General features: G+C 41.6%; 1 protein-coding gene across 4 annotated transcripts in view; it reads right to left on the reverse strand.

Annotated features, from left to right (window-relative positions):
• Positions 1 to 4,256: 4,256 nt before the first annotated feature.
• The window catches only part of si:cabz01090165.1 (leucine-rich repeat and fibronectin type III domain-containing protein 1-like protein), a 413,549-nt gene continuing 401,320 nt past the window's right edge, over positions 4,257 to 16,485 (reverse strand). For all 4 annotated transcript variants that reach the window (XM_014408969.3, XM_023152987.3, XM_014408967.3 and 1 more), the window contains 2 exons: positions 10,323 to 10,372; positions 4,257 to 5,590 (listed from right to left, as the gene is read on the reverse strand). The gene's annotated coding sequence lies outside the window, so the exon portion shown is untranslated. The remainder of the gene's footprint in view (positions 5,591 to 10,322; positions 10,373 to 16,485) is intronic.

The raw sequence follows: 16,485 nt of genomic DNA on the forward strand, positions 1-16,485 counted from the left end.
AATGTTTGCATTTGGGGTCCAGGGTGATGTTCATGTAACATTTTTCTTTTTAGAGATTTTTGTTTGAAATAAAAATATTTTATGTGAATTTTCAGAATTTTGTTGTTTATTTGTGTGAAAATCTAATATTGTGTTTTGGAAAACCAATATTGTGGAAAAAGTGTGAGGGTCCCCTAAAGCCCATCTGATGGAGACTTGGGCTCCTGTTTAGCTGTCGTAGACGTTAGAAGCAGATTTTGGAAGTCTGGAGCGAGAGCCTTCGTAGATTACTCTTGTTTCTCCAGCACAGCCTACATGCTCACTGAAGTATTCAGTATTCAATATTTATCTTTCTGTCTTTCGTGTTGAAGTCCACCCCCTTAACCCTCAACAACAAATTGGGCTTGTGTTGACTTGTTCCTCTTATTGCTGTGTTTTCCATGGCAGCACAGAGCTGTGAACACTGGTTAAAAGTGGAAACTGGATTCACTACATTTATTGTTTTGCCTTCAGCCTCTGCTCAGTTACTGTTGGAAAACTTTGCAGAAAAGTGCACTTGGTTGTTGACATGACAATGAAGACCGGAACAGCTGGAAAAACAAACTCTTCAGACTTACTCCCCCAGACAAACACTTGTCAAAAAAGGGCCTAAGCTGAAGTGATGATCCCAGTTCTCTTTAATTCCACAATGCTGTTTCTTTGCCACTTCAGGGAAGAGAAACATGTTGTAGACACTGGACTTCTACATTTTTTATGATGCAAGTGTTAGAAAACAGGAGCCCTTTTCCCAGTTCTTTGCTGTTTTGGGGTGGAGTGTGCGCAGGAGGTTCATCAGAAAGGCAGTAAAGTCAGTACAAGGGTACATCTGGTAAAAAAACAACAGTAGAGCTAAAAGAAATTCCTGGAGATACTTCTCTATGTGGCCAAACAGATGGTAACCTCTGGGCCTGAAACATGAAGCTAATGCAGTTCTTCAGGCCCACTAATGTCCACTTGAGGCTGGCTTCCAGTGTGAGTCAGTAATTATAGACTCACATGTTAAAACATCCAACTTTACAGCAGAAATAAATATGTTTGCATATGTATGGTTAGATCCGTTGTATTTGGATGCACTTAAGGCTTAAAGTTAAAGGCGTGACTGCTTTAACAGACATCTATGCAGGCGTCTGCAGGCTGCAAGGTTTCACATCCACTAATTTAATTCACTGAACTGGACCCTTTTTGATATTTATTTTACACATTTTGTAGTATTTTTATCAATTTTTACATATTAGCCACCTAGCTTAATTGTTTCTGATGATAAAGGAGCCTAGAATGTACTTCATACCTTCCCTGCCTTTAAATATATTATGTATGTCTATTTCACACTTTGCCGTGACATCGGGTTGCATATTCCTGTGCACCTCTGGACATCCAGCATGGCTGCTGCCTTTAAATTTGACCCTGGATGTGCTTCTCTTCCTCACACAGATCTTTTACACTGTGGGCTCTGCGGTTTCAAACCCCTAACTTCCTCATCACACTGGGTCAATCTTCTGGACAGAAGTCACTGGTAATGATTTGAAGAGCACAAAGCATCTGGTACAACTGGGCTATTAACTGGTTTTTAACTTAAACAATCACTTAAATTGTGTTTTCTTTAATAAAGAAACATTTACAAAGGCAAGAGTGCCATTTTGTACACTGTAATGAATGAACAATCCAAACATAATGTTTCAGCCACAATGACTGAAATACACTGAAAGCTCTGTCACCATCACCTGCTTGTGTCTGATCCCTGTTGCTGCTGTGCTCATCTGTGGAGTCCACTGTTAACGTCTCTTTGCTACCCACAGACACCTCACTGTGACTTTTACAGGCAGGGAGGGACCAGCAGTTGTTTGAGTTTTTTCATGTATTTGTTTTTTCTATTTCAGGGAAAATTCTTGGTAAAAAGATTTTTACGAAACGACTGGAACTATGCAGGATGTCAGTGTGTGCTGGCACATGTTTTTCCCATGCCAACACAATCTTCCCCTTTACGGCTCCTTAGATCAAGCTCCTTTTGACTTTTGTCTTCCTCAAAATGAAAGTGAAGGAGATCATCACGGCGACACAAGTGCTGCGAAGGACGGGGCACTCATAGCGCTCTCCAAATAACAGAAGCGGGGCTGAAAGCTGTCCAGACGTCCATGAAAAGACAGCCTTAAAGGGAGTTAGGCCAAATCAAATCTGATATGTTTCTGAATCTTGCAGGGCATTTTGAGTTTTGTTATAATTCAGCACAATGCTACTTTTAATTCAATTTGCATAATCTTTGCCTCTTAGTTTTAATTTGTTGGTGTTATAATTGTCTAATTAGCACTAAACTGATGATCATGTCCTTCCTTTTCAAGGTATTTGGTCATAAATCAAAATATAGAGCAAACTGTTAACCTGCAAGATAAAAGGTCACAGAATCACTTATTATAAATCATTCTCTGGGATACATGAATGTCAGCATCAAATGTCTCAGCGATCCATCCAATTACTGTCACGACATTAAGCTAATCCCTCTGCTTCAGGCTCCGTCTTTCTCACTTTTAGTGACATTTATAGCATGTGTTGTGTACCGAGAAGCCGTGCTGTCATTGGACTGTCTGCTCTGTTGATCTGATGGAAGTGTAGTCAGCACTTCACTAGAACCTTACTGCTGGCAGGTATAAGTGCCATCTAAACTATTTAAAGCCTTATTGATAGCTAACATTGTTTCCCGGTAACAAAAAGTCTATTATTACCCTGCAGGGACCGAGCGAAATATGAAAAATCCTTTGTGAAACATCAAAACTGCTTGTCTGACAGTAGAAGAGAACCTTTCTTATTCTTGTCAGCCTTATGTTTTGGAAACGTTTTGTTATGAAGATGATCTGCAGCTCTGGCAGACATCGTTAACACTTCTCTGGTTGTAAAATCGAAGCGAGAATTTAGGGTGAAAAATAATCGTTTAATCTGCTTTTTCATCACAGCTGCTGGTGTGGGTCATTTATAGAGGAGCTCTTGGAGGTTAGTGAGGGTGGTGGGTTAGTGGCCATTCATCACTTTTCAACATGCCGGATTATTTACCTGAATGGTCACATGATATTATTTGTAACCTAAAAAACCAAAGTCATTTCTAGACGCCTCAACATAGACAACTAGTTTAATCCCTGTGTTTAACCAATGAGTGAAAGTAAAATAGAAAAAAAAGCAAAAACAGCAAAACACAAATGTCTCATAGGGGCAGCTTTACAGTTTCCTGGCCAACAAACCTGCAAGTGAATACCACCGCCACCCTTCCAGACTCGTTCTCTAAAATGGGAACGTTGTCCTGTGCAACTAATACAGCTGCAAATGCATCAAAGCACTGCTGACAAAGGGCACACGTCTTCTTTATGTTTGGATATTTATAAAGGCCAGCATGTTGCTTTGTTCTTGTAGTGCTGTTAAATCTTGTACACAGCAGTAGATTGTTGATTCCGGACAATCATTATTGTGTTTTCAGTGTTTCTGCACGTAAAGGTGACGAGACGATGTCATTCTTGACTCCAGATCGTTTCTATCACAGTGACTGTGGCTTGTAAACCTCTGGTTCACATCAAACCTTCAGAGATTAATTTGTTCTGTTGAATCTTGATTAAGAAGCTGCATACTCATTCTAACAAAGATGAAAACAGGTTTACATTTTTAGCGTTGGGTTTGGGTTACTACCTGTGATCACTTTGACTTCACAGGGTTAAAATGAAGCAGGAGACTCGTTCCTTCTTTCTGTCTCCAGAGGTCACGATGAATTTAGAATGTGCTGCTTAAATTTGCACCTGCCTTCACTTGGAACGAGCTGCAAAATCACCAGAATCTTAAGCAGCCGTTCCACTAAATGTATTTAAGGTTGTTCTGACTAACCAAGCAGCAGTTATTTCAGTCGTTCTGCCTGATCATTACGTCTCTGTTTTGGCCCAACACAATAACCTATTCTTACATTACATGTTCAATTCAGGTTGTTATATTGCACCTCTGAAGCTAAAGTACACAAACAGAGAAAAAACATTATCATTGATAACACAGACTTAGAGTTTGGAGCTGTAGAGCTGTGATTAAAGGAACACATCACAATTGATCTTTCTTAATATTGAAAATGACTTTGTTTCTTCTGCACGGATGTGCGATATTATTGCTTATAGAAAAGCAGGAAGAAATCCCTCTCAATAACAAACATAAACAGAGTGCTTCTGTCTAGAGAGAAGTCTTCTTTTGAAATGTGAATAACAACAAATTCCTTTTCTTCCAAGAAAAATACCTTTTATTTCATTATAAATCCACATAATTGTATCTATGAAAGCATAAAATCGCATGTTGTTGTGTTTTTTTCTCCTTATTGTGGTCATTAGTTTCGTTATATTCAAAGTAAATCATGGGTATCAAACCATCGAAGACTGTAAGGTGTATGTCGCATACAAACACAGACACTGTCAACGGCAAAGAGGGGCATCGAGGGGGAGGGAGGAGGGGAGGGGGGGACAGGAAGGGACGGCGCGAGTTCTGCCGGCCATTTTTTAAAACCACTTGGTATATTTAACCATCCCGAGTGCCAGCGTTTAGTGGTAGGAACAGTTTCGGTCAAGTTCACCAGCGATGTGTTCACACACAGCTGCTCTCCAGCGTTAGAGCGTTTTCGTCGCTTTCACCGTCACGTGTAGAGACGCGCGCGTGCTGCCGCAGACGCTGAATCACTTCCCGCTGGTGCTCCTAAAGGCTCCGTCCTCGGGACACCGATTTTAATTTTTTTTGTAATATTCCAACAAAGAGAGAACCGATCCACAATGGACGCAAACATACCGATTATGTCAACATTTTCTAAGTCATCCACAGCCAGAAGAGTTAGATTGGTAATACTGGAGGATATACAAGTCAGCTGTTCATCAGAGAGAAAAGGGGAGAGACAGAGTGATTAAGAGAAATAGAGCCAGAGAAGGCAGGGCAGAGGGATGAGATGAAAACATATGATTAAAGTGCCAGAAGAGTTCACGGTTTAGTTTCTTGACTGTTTGTTATTATCATAGATGCTTTGAGACAAGACGCTGACAATGTGCTCATATTTTCAATCCAAGGCCCAACATGGAGTTTCTAAGAGGTGTGTTTCCGGAAGTCTGGGTGTCCTCCCAGTGTTGTAATAGTGCTGTCATAATACTGTTGTAATCCTTTGGCATATGACTATATGCTGGGGAAAGAGAAGAGCGGTGCCACCAACCACTGACCACAATAACATCCAGGGGAAATGTTGTCCACATACATCTGTTCTGCACATTCTCAGAAACGAAGCGATCACACAAACACCCATCAGATGATTGTTTACATCCTCGAAAGAAGAAAAAGAGCTTCTGTGAGGGTTTTATCTCGTTCCTCTGATCCAAAGTTTCGAGAACCAGTTCCAGACCTGCATCCAACATGTCTCTCCCAGCGGCGTGGGGTCTTTTGCATATCAGCAGGTGGGCTTTGAATTCTCTGGCTCCAAAGGTCACATCCTGTGTGGGTCTGGTATGATGTGGTATCAGAGGATAGTGTGTATCAAACCGTCAGGGCTCACAAGAAGGATGTTAACATACAACCCACGAGGCACCTGAAACAGATAAGAGATGGAGAGTGGTTCACAGTCAGTGAGTGATTTTTGATCTACATAAAGAAACTTTAGGTTTGATTTCAGTTTTTTGACTGAAACTTTCTGAGTAAATTAAAAAAAAAAGTGATAAATCCACATTATCATCTCTGAATAAGTGAATAAAGGGAATTATCTCAAAGTAAGACAGCTGCAACAGGTGATTATTTATCTTATTACTCACTAAGTTATATTTTCATTTAAATCACCAAACTAAAAGGTGTTTTAACTAATCTGTCACAAGTTTTCTGCTTAATTATTACTGCCTGTCTAAGGAGCTTGGAAAGAAAAGCGTCTGGACTTCTTTAAGTTGCTCGAAGATGTTTCACCTCTCATCCGAGAAGCTTCTTCAGCTCTAAGGTCAAATGGTGGAGAGTCCCAGATTTAAGCCCTGTGGGAATGTCCCCCCCCCCCCCCCAAGAGGGACAAAGGACCCCTTAATGATCCTCTACCTAATCACATAAGCCAAAGTGTGAAAGTGGGTGTAGGTCACAATTAGGGCTGCCACGATTAGTCGACTAGTCACGATTATGTCGACTATTAAAATCGTCGACGACTAATTTAATAGTCGACGCATCGTTTGAAGCTTTGTAAGATCGCAAAGGACGCAGGAATGAGTAGTAGGATTTAAGAGTGTAATAACGGACTGAAACAGAAGATGGCAGCACTGCATGTACAAGGATGCCAGCTGCCGTTAAACCCCGAAGCAGAAGAAGCTGTGTCCCAGAATTCATAGCGCAGCCCAGCGCAGTTGTCAACAATGGCGGCAGCTAGTTAGTTTTAACTTTACTCTTATTATTCTTTCTGGGTCACAAAATAAACGTTTAACATATTTTCAGGCGAGAATGTAGCTGTGTAAACCTCAAATATCTGCTCAGTTTATCAAGACACCGCATATTTTCAAAAGCGCTCCGACGTTTTCAGAGACGTCTGTTACCCACTAGCTCGTTAGCTAGGCGGGGGCAAGGCTAACTAGAGCCGTGAGAACACCGGACTCCCGGCAAATCGTTTTCAAACCCACCGCCGTCTTTCGCTACTCAGGTTAAACATGATATATAAGTCACTTAGATAACTTAAAAATGTTATTGTTTGGCTTTCTTTAGTATTTTATTTGTTCCTGAGTAAATCGGTTTGGCTGAGATTAAAGTTATAGTTTTTACACAGCTGAATAAACATCAAGCAGACAGCTGATTATCAGAAGTGTGAGATGCTGGAGAATATACTCCGGTGTCCTGTTATATTTTAGAAAGCAAGGAGTTTATTAAACTTCACCGAAACAATCTGCAAATTTCATTAAAAATTAATAAACTACCATCTTGTCTTTATTTTTAGTTAGCACAAACACTTCAAGCTGTAAGCTAATGATAGTTATATAAGACCAGATGCTGCTGGTGCAATAAGCTGTACGCTGTACGTCCAATGGATGATGATCTGATTAGTCGACTAATCGCAAAAATAATCGGTGACTAGTCGACTATCAAAATAATCGTTTGTGGCAGCCCTAGTCACAATCAGGTTTCGGGTGAGCTCATTGTGAAACCTGGCCCCACCCTATCATATGATTTCCTGAGGTCAGATGGCCCAGGATGTGAGTGGGCGTTAAGGCGTCTGGGAAGGATCTCAAAACCACCGCCTCTGTTCAAAGATGGTCAGTCATAGTGGACATAAATGGCTCCCACAGGGCTTAAATCCGGGAATCTCCACCATTTGACCCTAGAACTGAAGAAGCTTCTCAGATGAGAGGTGAAACGTCTTCAAGCAACTTAAAGAAGTCCAGACGCTTTTCTTTCCAAGCTCCTTAGACTACGATGACCTGGATGACTGAGAGCCTTCACAGACATATTACTGCCTTTGTTTTTACCCCGAGTCAGTGACTCATTCTCCCACTTAAATGTTGTTACATTTAATATTTATTGTTTTAAATAATACATCAATAGTACATCTGTACATCTATATACTTTTTATGTGTGTCTGTGTGTTAATAGTCTGTGTAACCACTGTTGGCTGTGCTGTTGGCTGTCTTGACCAGGTCCCTCATCAGAGTCTTTAATCTTAAGAATCTCCCAGATTTACGGCACAAGGTCTCCATACGTGTCGGGTTTAGAAACACAACTATCTTCACTAAGCCGTTACTTATGGACACCTGTAAAAGATCGCTTGTGTCGTTTTTAAATAAAAAAGACTCATCTCTTATCTGCAGGGTCACTGTGATTTTAATGCAAACTGTGAGGTTGTTGTTGGTAGTTTTCAAACCAATGAGTAAAAAGAAGGCACACAACACAAAGCTCCCGAACAGGACACAAACCAAAGCCTCCTATATGACAAACTTCACCACTATGCATTCCTAATATTGCTGCTGCCAACATGTCAGCTCACAGATGCGAGAAGAAAACCTCATGCGTACCTTTAAGAGACAGCAGCATCTGACAGAAGAGTGCTATTGAAACCCATGGATGACAGCACGTTGTGTGTACATGCGATTTACTCTCTTACAAACATAGAGCTCAGCAAAATGTAGAAACAGACTGAATAATTAAACACTGTACTAACAATTGCACAGTATTATATTTCTGTATTTACGTCTTCTTATGAACACTTAACTGAATTTCCCTCTGTGTTTTGCTTCTTGTTTGTCTTTCTGTGGTTTAAGTGAACTTGATTTTCACGAGCTGGCCTCTTGGAGTGGAAGTCTTTATTTTATTTATAGACTGCAGCTTTCTTGAATATATGCTTGTTCTTTGTTATTGATCCAACACACTTGAGGCTTCCCAACTTATGGGGAAAAGAAAAAACATGCACATATCCACCCACGGTGTGTGCTGCAGGGTTTTTTTGTTTTTCAGTACTGATGACTCAGTGACTGCTTGGCCAGCTTCTGAGATTTCAGGTTTTTAGAAAAGCTTTCCTGCATATACTTTGCTTTGGAAACGATCCCCTTCTCACCCACAAACTCTTTTCTGCTTATATTTGAAATGCAAATACAGGGCATCCCAGCCCCTCTTTAGTCTGGTAAAATAAATAAAGCTTTATTTTGCTACACTGAGAAATACTTCCAATCAAGGGAAATTAAGTTGTTCTGCTCTGTGTCAGGAACTGCAGTTCCTCTGCTGGCCACTTGAGGCTGGCTACCAGACTGCAAAAAAGTGATTGTGTTTAACGCTAGTTTCAGTCTTCAAAACAACTGTATTCAATTCAATTCAGTGTTATTATATAGCACCAAATCACAACAGCAGTCACCTTGATGTGCTTTATATCGTAAGAAAAGACCCTACAATAATACAGAGAACCGCAACAATCAAATGACTCCCTGTGAGCAAACGTCTGGCGACAGTGGGGAAGAAAAACTCAGTTTTAACAGGAAGCAGGGCACCAATCTGCTTACTTAATTACTTGCATGTCTTTTATCCTGTTTTCCAACCCGTCGTGGCCCCTCCCTGAGCCTGCCGGAAGAAACCTGCCGGAGGTTTCTTCCTGTTAAAAGGGAGTTTTTCCTTCCCACTGTCACCAAAGTGCTTGCTCAGAGGGGGTCATATGATTGTTGGGTTTTTGTCTGTATGTATTACTGTAGTGTCTACCTTACAATATAAAGTGCCTTGAGGTGACTGTAAAATTGAATTGAACTTACTGGTTGTAGAGAGTGTCTCCCTCCTGACTCCAAACTAGGGCCTGACAGCTGAAGGCTCTGCCTCGAATCATACTTGAGTATGTGAATACTTCAGGAACCACCAGTGAGCCAGCAGTCTGAGAGTGAAGTGTCTAATAGGGTAATCTTTTTGCTTTTTAAATTTTCAGGTAATATAACTTGTTGTTGCTTTAAGTTTGTAAAATAAAATTATGCTTTCTTTTTCTTCAATAACTTACAGTTTACTAGCTTATCTAGCCAGTCTTGGCTGATAATGTCGCACTCCAGCATGGTTTCAGAAATATGATAAATTCTGCCTCCAAAAAGCATCACGCTACAATGCAACTTTAATGCTTAAATTCATAAATTGATACATTAAAAGTGAAAAATCTTTGTATAGTTGTAAGTGAAACGCACCATCTGATAAATTATAAACCTTGAAGCACACTGCAGTCTTTTGTGAAGAGACATTGGGGTTAAATATCTTGGTGGCATCACTCAGTTAATGGGACAATATGAAAAATATGAAGAATATAAAGAATTATGAAACACTGAATATGAAGATCAGTGCACACTGATTGAGAATGAAGTCATATGTGATGACATAAATTAAAAAAACGTGGCCTCTTGTCAGAAACTGTTAATGGGATGGATGAGCAGAAAGCAAAGAGAGGAAGAAGACAAGGAGGAGGGGAGGTGGAGAATGCTTACATAATGAAATAGAAGTCTTACATAATGGAGTGACACCAATCTGCATACTGTGGGGGATCAGGCCATTACATAATGGCCCAATAAAGGAGAATAATGTTGTTTACTAAGGCAAGGCGATATTTACAGAGCACTTAGAGGCAGACAGACTCCAGGCCTGCTAATGGCTGCTGACTGCTACACTCTCCCTTCATCTCTTCCTCATTCACTCCATTTCCCCCCTCTCTCTCTATTAAAGCATGCTTAACATGTTTCCAGCCCTCTCTCCCCTCAAGATGTTCTGACATCTCTGGTGGTACGATGAGTGGTTACCCTCCAACCTGTGTGCATACGCGAGTGTGTTTGTATGTGTGCTTGATCTCTCACCTCTCTCACCTCTTCTCCCTCCAGCGCTGTGAAGCTGAATGTAAGTAAATCTGAAAAACACACAACCAACAAAAAGTAACAACAAGATGGGATCAGAGTTCAGATATCAACCCATCGAGAAAGACACACGGGGAAGCAACTGTCAGGTCACGTCTAAAAGAAACCTAATCCACCTACAGGCACCTCTGAAGCTCACAATTTTCCATATTATCCAGTTTAAGCCTGTTTAGCTGATCAGCAGAAAAAAAACAAATAAGAGATATTGGGGTTTTATTGTTTTTTGGGGTTTTGCAGCAGAGTGCGAAGCAGTGGGAATGGCCTGCTCTTTGTTCGCGAGTGATGGGAGAAGGGAGCGGGAGAGAGACGGATTGGTGCGGCGGCCGCAGCACCAATCCGTCTCTCTTCACCGGTCCATTGTGGTGAAGAGAGAGCTGAGCGTAAAAGTGAAGCTCTCAATTTACCGGTCGATCTACATCCCTACCCTCACCTTTGGTCATCACCCGTGGGTCGTGAATGAAAGAACGAGATCACGGATATAAGCGGCGGAAATGAGCTTCATCCAAAGGGTGGCTGGCCTCTCCCTTAGAGATAGGGTGAGAAGTTCGGCCATCCGGGAGGGGCTCACAGTAGAACCGCTGCTCCTCCACATCGAAAGGAGCCAGCTGAGGTGGTTCGGGCAAGTCCCACCGGGAGGAGGCACCCGGGCAGACCCCAGACACACTGGATAGATTATATCTCTCACCTTGGGGGAGGGGCCGAGGAGAGGGAGGTCTGGGCTTCTCTGCTTAGGCTGCTGCCAATGCGACCCGGCCCCGGATAAGTGGAAGAAGCTGGAAGGATGGAGCTAATCTTAATTAGCTGCAACACCTTCGATCGGTCAATGAGTGGGGCAGTTTGTATTGTACAGCCTGATTCCTACCTCAGTATAACCACCAGCAGGGTGGATGAGGAGGTAGGTGTGGTTGCATCATAAACCCACAGACTGTGAGACTTGCTCCTTATAAGCCCACTGCAGTCTGTCCCACAGTTGTGAAATTAACTTGAGGGTTGCTTGTTTTTTGATTATTATGAATTAAATTTAACACAAAAAGTTTTCTTAAACTTCTTGGATTTATAACATTCAAATGAGGTGTTTACTGACCAAAAATATTTGGTGATTAAATGACCCATCCATCCTACTTGCATTTTGACATCCTGACAAAACATTCATGGGAGAGTGGAAAGTAGATCGACTCTCAATTGAAAGCATCATCATCGCTTCCACAAATTCATCAATCCCTGCATCCATAACTCACAACCAACAGAAAAATGATGACTGTGATCACACTAGTTTCCCAGATCGAATAATCAATAAAGTCATTCTTGCTCACACAAGTTTGCCCCCCCCCCACCACCACCACCTCTCCCACATCACCGAGCTCTTATTTTCTCTCCATCTCTCTTTATCCCTCCATCTTCTCTTGTCAATAACTGTCTCGGGGCTCAGTGACTCATCTCCACTTCTCTCTCTGTTTGGTTGGTCGTTTTGCTTTATTTCTCTTTTTTGCCTCCTCATCTGTCTCACGGACTAAATATACTAAGACCATAATCCTCCCTTCTGTCTCTCTCTCTCTATCTTTGGACTGCTCTCTCCTTCACGATATATAAGCCCACTGTTGACAGCGTCGCTTTCTACTTCCATGCCACATTTACGCAGGTCTTTTCAGATGGAGATTAACAAATAATGTTTGTTTTATTTTTTTGTCAAAGGGTTTATGCAGCCATTGGCAATGTTATGCTGCAAATTATATTTCAAAGGCCTCCCTGTAAAAATAGATATCAGGAAACAGCAGAGCCTCAGTTGGGACTTCACTGCTTTCTCTTAATGGGCTCTCACACAATTTATTCAGTTTAAGCAGCTCTGTATATAAGGAATGGAACAAAAAGGGAAATAACTTATCTTTTAACAGTTATGGTAAATACATAATTGTCATTATTATTATTATTATTATTCTATGGTTTTAAGGAAGCTAATATATCTATCATTTTAAAGAACATCACATTTAAAGAATGACCGCTTTCTAAACTACCTCATTTCATGTGCGGCTTTGCTGTAGAATGACAGATTACATGCTGCTGACATTCCTGAAGCTTCAAATAGTACCTTGGTGTATAGCACAGGTATAGCACAGGTATAGCACAGGTATAGCACATCTAGCTGATCTGTGACTGATGCCACTGACGTGTTTCTTCACTTGATGTTTCATACTTTATACTTTAAGGGTCTTTGTCTTGAAGTATTGCACACATCGAGGTAAATGTTGTTGTAATTTGGTAATATATAAATCTACCTGAATTGAATTGTATTGATAATTATTTTAAATACCAACGTCTGATGTCCATACATGTCATTAGTATCGTGCTCTGGTGATAAATTCACATAAATTTCATACTCACAAACCATTTCCAAATAGAACCCGACCACGCCAGCAATACTCTTCATAACTTCTTTGTCACTTACATTTGCCACCTTCCTGTCATTCACAGCTTCCTAATGTCCTGCAATGTACATATTATGTCAAGACAAAAGCAAGCTCGAATATAATAGAGCCATTGCCATATGAAACAGAAGATGTCTGGAACCACCAGGACTTCACCAAGAGTTGGCATGCCATCACCAAGCATAACAGGCCACTAGAGTATTTAAAAGTAGAATGGGAGGCAGAGCCTTCCGTTTTTTGAGTCGGAGGGAAGAATCATTTTGCAAAATACAGAGTGAAGAAAACAGAGTGTGATACTTAATCTCTGTACAGCACAGTAGCTAACTGGTTAGCAAAATGGTCCTGGGTTTAAAGTAGGGCTCTTGCATGTGGAGCAGGCAGGGTTTACTCAAAGTTAATTCTCCTCTCATTGGGTCCTTGAAGAAGGCATGGGTTTACATCTCGCCTAGGTCAATAAAGGATATCAACACCTATCTGAGTTTAGCACACAGCAGAAAAGAAAACACTGGCCCAGCTTTGGGGAAAGTCTCTGCTCATCCTCGGCTGGCCCCAGGCTTATATCTCACAGAGCGTCAGCGGAGAGACCTGAACATGGCAGCTCTGTCTGCTAAGGCAGCTGTTTACCTTGTAGTCTTGGTGCTTATAGCAATTACAGAATCATGAATGAAAAACACAATAAGGTGTGCAGAATTGGAGTAATTTCTATTGTGTGAATGTGTGTGTGAATGGGTGAATGACTGAATGTAGTGTAAAGCGCTTTGGGGTCCTTAGGGAAGTAAAGCGCTATACGAATGCAGGCCATTTACCACTTCTATTGTATACTAGTCTAAGGAGCTTTATTTATGCTGTAAACTGGTATTTGCTTACTGCTTTTGGTGGATGGAGGTGCTTATCCAGTTCCTGTGAACTCCCCATGGTGAGCACTTACTTATAAATGACACAGAATCACGACCGTCTTTGTGGATTCACTCTGAAATCTTTGTCTTCCCCTGCAGCAGCCCTCAGCAGCAGGAGCTGTTTGAGCTGGGAAGCTCCCAGTGTGAGTGTGTGCGAGTGTGAATGCATGAATGTGAATGACAGCATCCTTCTGTTTTCCCTAGATACATGAGGGTAAAAATAAAAGCAGACGATCGAAATCACTGTGTGGCGTGACCACTAGGTGTCACTAAGACTCTTTGCAGGGTCTGCTGGCCTCAGTGAAGGCTCCATTGCGGCTGAAGTTTAGTCACTGTGCCATCGTGCTGCTTAAGTGCCAGGCTCGGATAATAAAAGCACACTGAATGATGCCCTGGTGCCTCGTGGCTTTACAGAACACCCTGTGATGATATCTGCCGGTGTCTGCCTGCCTCTCTGCACTCTCTCTCTCTATTTGAGGTAATCATGAGATGGTATGGTGGGATTGCATTGGAGAGCCAGCAGGCCTGAATTACTGTGTGCATTTCTGTTCAGCGTGGGCAGTTCTATAGCTTGGTGTATGTCCACTTTTGTGTAGTGCAAGCTTCATTTCTCTGAAAGGTCAACTTTGCTGAAAGGACATTTTTGTCTTAGCACTTATCTACTCCCCTTGTCGCTACTTGTTGGCTACATGCAGCGATGCTCCAATGATGGCACTGCATGTAGCCATCCTGGTGCTTGTATAATAGGGTTCTCTATCCCTGCTATACGCTAATCTACAAAGTTTTACATAGCATCTTACCTCAAAGTACACCTGAGCAGCCAAAACATTAAAACCCACCAGAGAAGTCCGTAGTATTTATGATCTCAGTATGATATCCCACGTAATCTTCAGTTCTGGGATTCAGGTGGATTTATTTTGACAGATATCACTTACCCAAACCTTGACTAAGCACTAGCCTCCTCAAAGCAACCAGCGCCCAACATTACACTACAAATCCTGCTCAGGAAAAGCTCGTAGAAAACAAGGCATCCTCCCAGCCTCCAAACTCCCTAGATATCAGTCTGATAGATCCTCTATCATAGACTAGTATGCACAGAAAAGCCCTGAACAGCCCTTAAGAACCCAGAAGACCCAAACAATACATCGCTAATGCCTCACACACCACAGTATAAACACAGAAAACCACAACCATCTTGAAAAGGCATTTTTATTGTGTAATGATCTCTGTGCAGATACGTTAATAAAAGCCTGAAACGGTGCAAACCCACGGCTCGCTGTAAAAAGTAACCTGGCTGCCTGCAGGTCCACCTTTGCATGTGTCTTGTATCAGGATCTCCTTCACCACTTTAAGTTTTGCTCTGTATAACAGAAACAGACTTTTCTTTTCTGGATGAGAAAGAAGTAGGAAGGTTTGATTAAGCTTTCTATACTTGAGCTAGGGGAAAAAATGGTGGTCCGATTTTATCTGTCAGAAATATATTTCAGTGATCGTTTGCAACCTAATTATTAGTTAGCATACTAATATGAGCAGGCACAGTGAGAGCAGGTTAACTATTATTCTAAAGATTGTTTAGGAGGCAGACAGATGTTAGTCCCAAAATTTAAGCCAATCCATCCAGCTGATGTTTGTACGAGCGAAAGGGAATCACCTGCAACATCTGGAAACACTATGCTGGGGAGTGATGCAAAATCTGAACTAAACCTTTTCATGTAAAGATTCGCTGTGTGTTTGTAAAGCTTTGTTTGGCCATGTGCATGTTTAACAGGTAAGATACTGATGGCCCTTCAGGGAGCAGTGACTCAGGCTGACCAGCAGTTCATTTGGTTTGGAGAGGAAGCAGGTGTGTTGAGATTACCTCTGTGTGGTTTCTGTTGTGTGAATGTATGTGGTGCATATTGGACCTACAACAAATGGCCAAAGGGTCAGTGGTGAACGCTGAGATTGCTTCCATTAGGAAAAAAACGAGTGTTTCATTGTGTGTACGGACAAGTGTGTGTGCAGAATGTGAGTTTTTAGATGAGAGGTATATTATTACAGGGAGGATATGATGAATGAAGAGAGAAAAGATAACAGGGAGAACAGGAAGGGAGGACAGAGCAAAAGGAGAGGATATTCAGAGGAAGAGGGGGAAGAGATGACAAAGCGTTCCCAAATAAAGGTCACGATTGCCAGATAAAAGAGGGAGGAAAGAACAACTCATAAGTGTAAAAATAGAGGTTAGAAGAAGTGAGAGAGAAACGAGGGGAGGCGGAAAAATAAGCACAAGGATTCCTGGACAATGATCATATAAAATCTCAGCCAAAAGCATCTGTTTGTCTTTGATCAGAGGTGCACAGGTGTAAAGGGTGATGGGGTTTTCACAAAGGATGCAGCGAGTTCTGAGCTCGCCACCATGTTCACCGATTTTAAAATCTTCAGCGGGCGCAGAGCTGAAATATTCAGAAAAAGTCCAACTCTTCTCATAATTATCATACCTAAGAAGCTTTGCATTGATCTGCAGCTACTGGAAAGAACACACAACAAATCTAAAGTGTGTTTACACACAGCGACCTGACATGTCTACCTGGATGCAAAACTGTGCTGTCATTACAAATGCAAACTTGTATCCTATGACTGAGTCTATCCACACTTACCATCAGCTTTTCTTCCTTTGTGCTTCCCTGCAGGCTGCATGCCTCATTTCTATTGGCTGTGACAGAGTTCCTGAGCTGTGTGCCGTGTGCTTACGCTCCACAGTGACAAACCATGTTTGAACCACATAATGCATGGGAACAAATGAGTTTC

The sequence above is a fragment of the Maylandia zebra genome, linkage group LG14, assembly GCF_041146795.1.
Source record: "Maylandia zebra isolate NMK-2024a linkage group LG14, Mzebra_GT3a, whole genome shotgun sequence".
In the NCBI taxonomy this organism is placed as follows: Eukaryota; Metazoa; Chordata; class Actinopteri; order Cichliformes; family Cichlidae; genus Maylandia; species Maylandia zebra.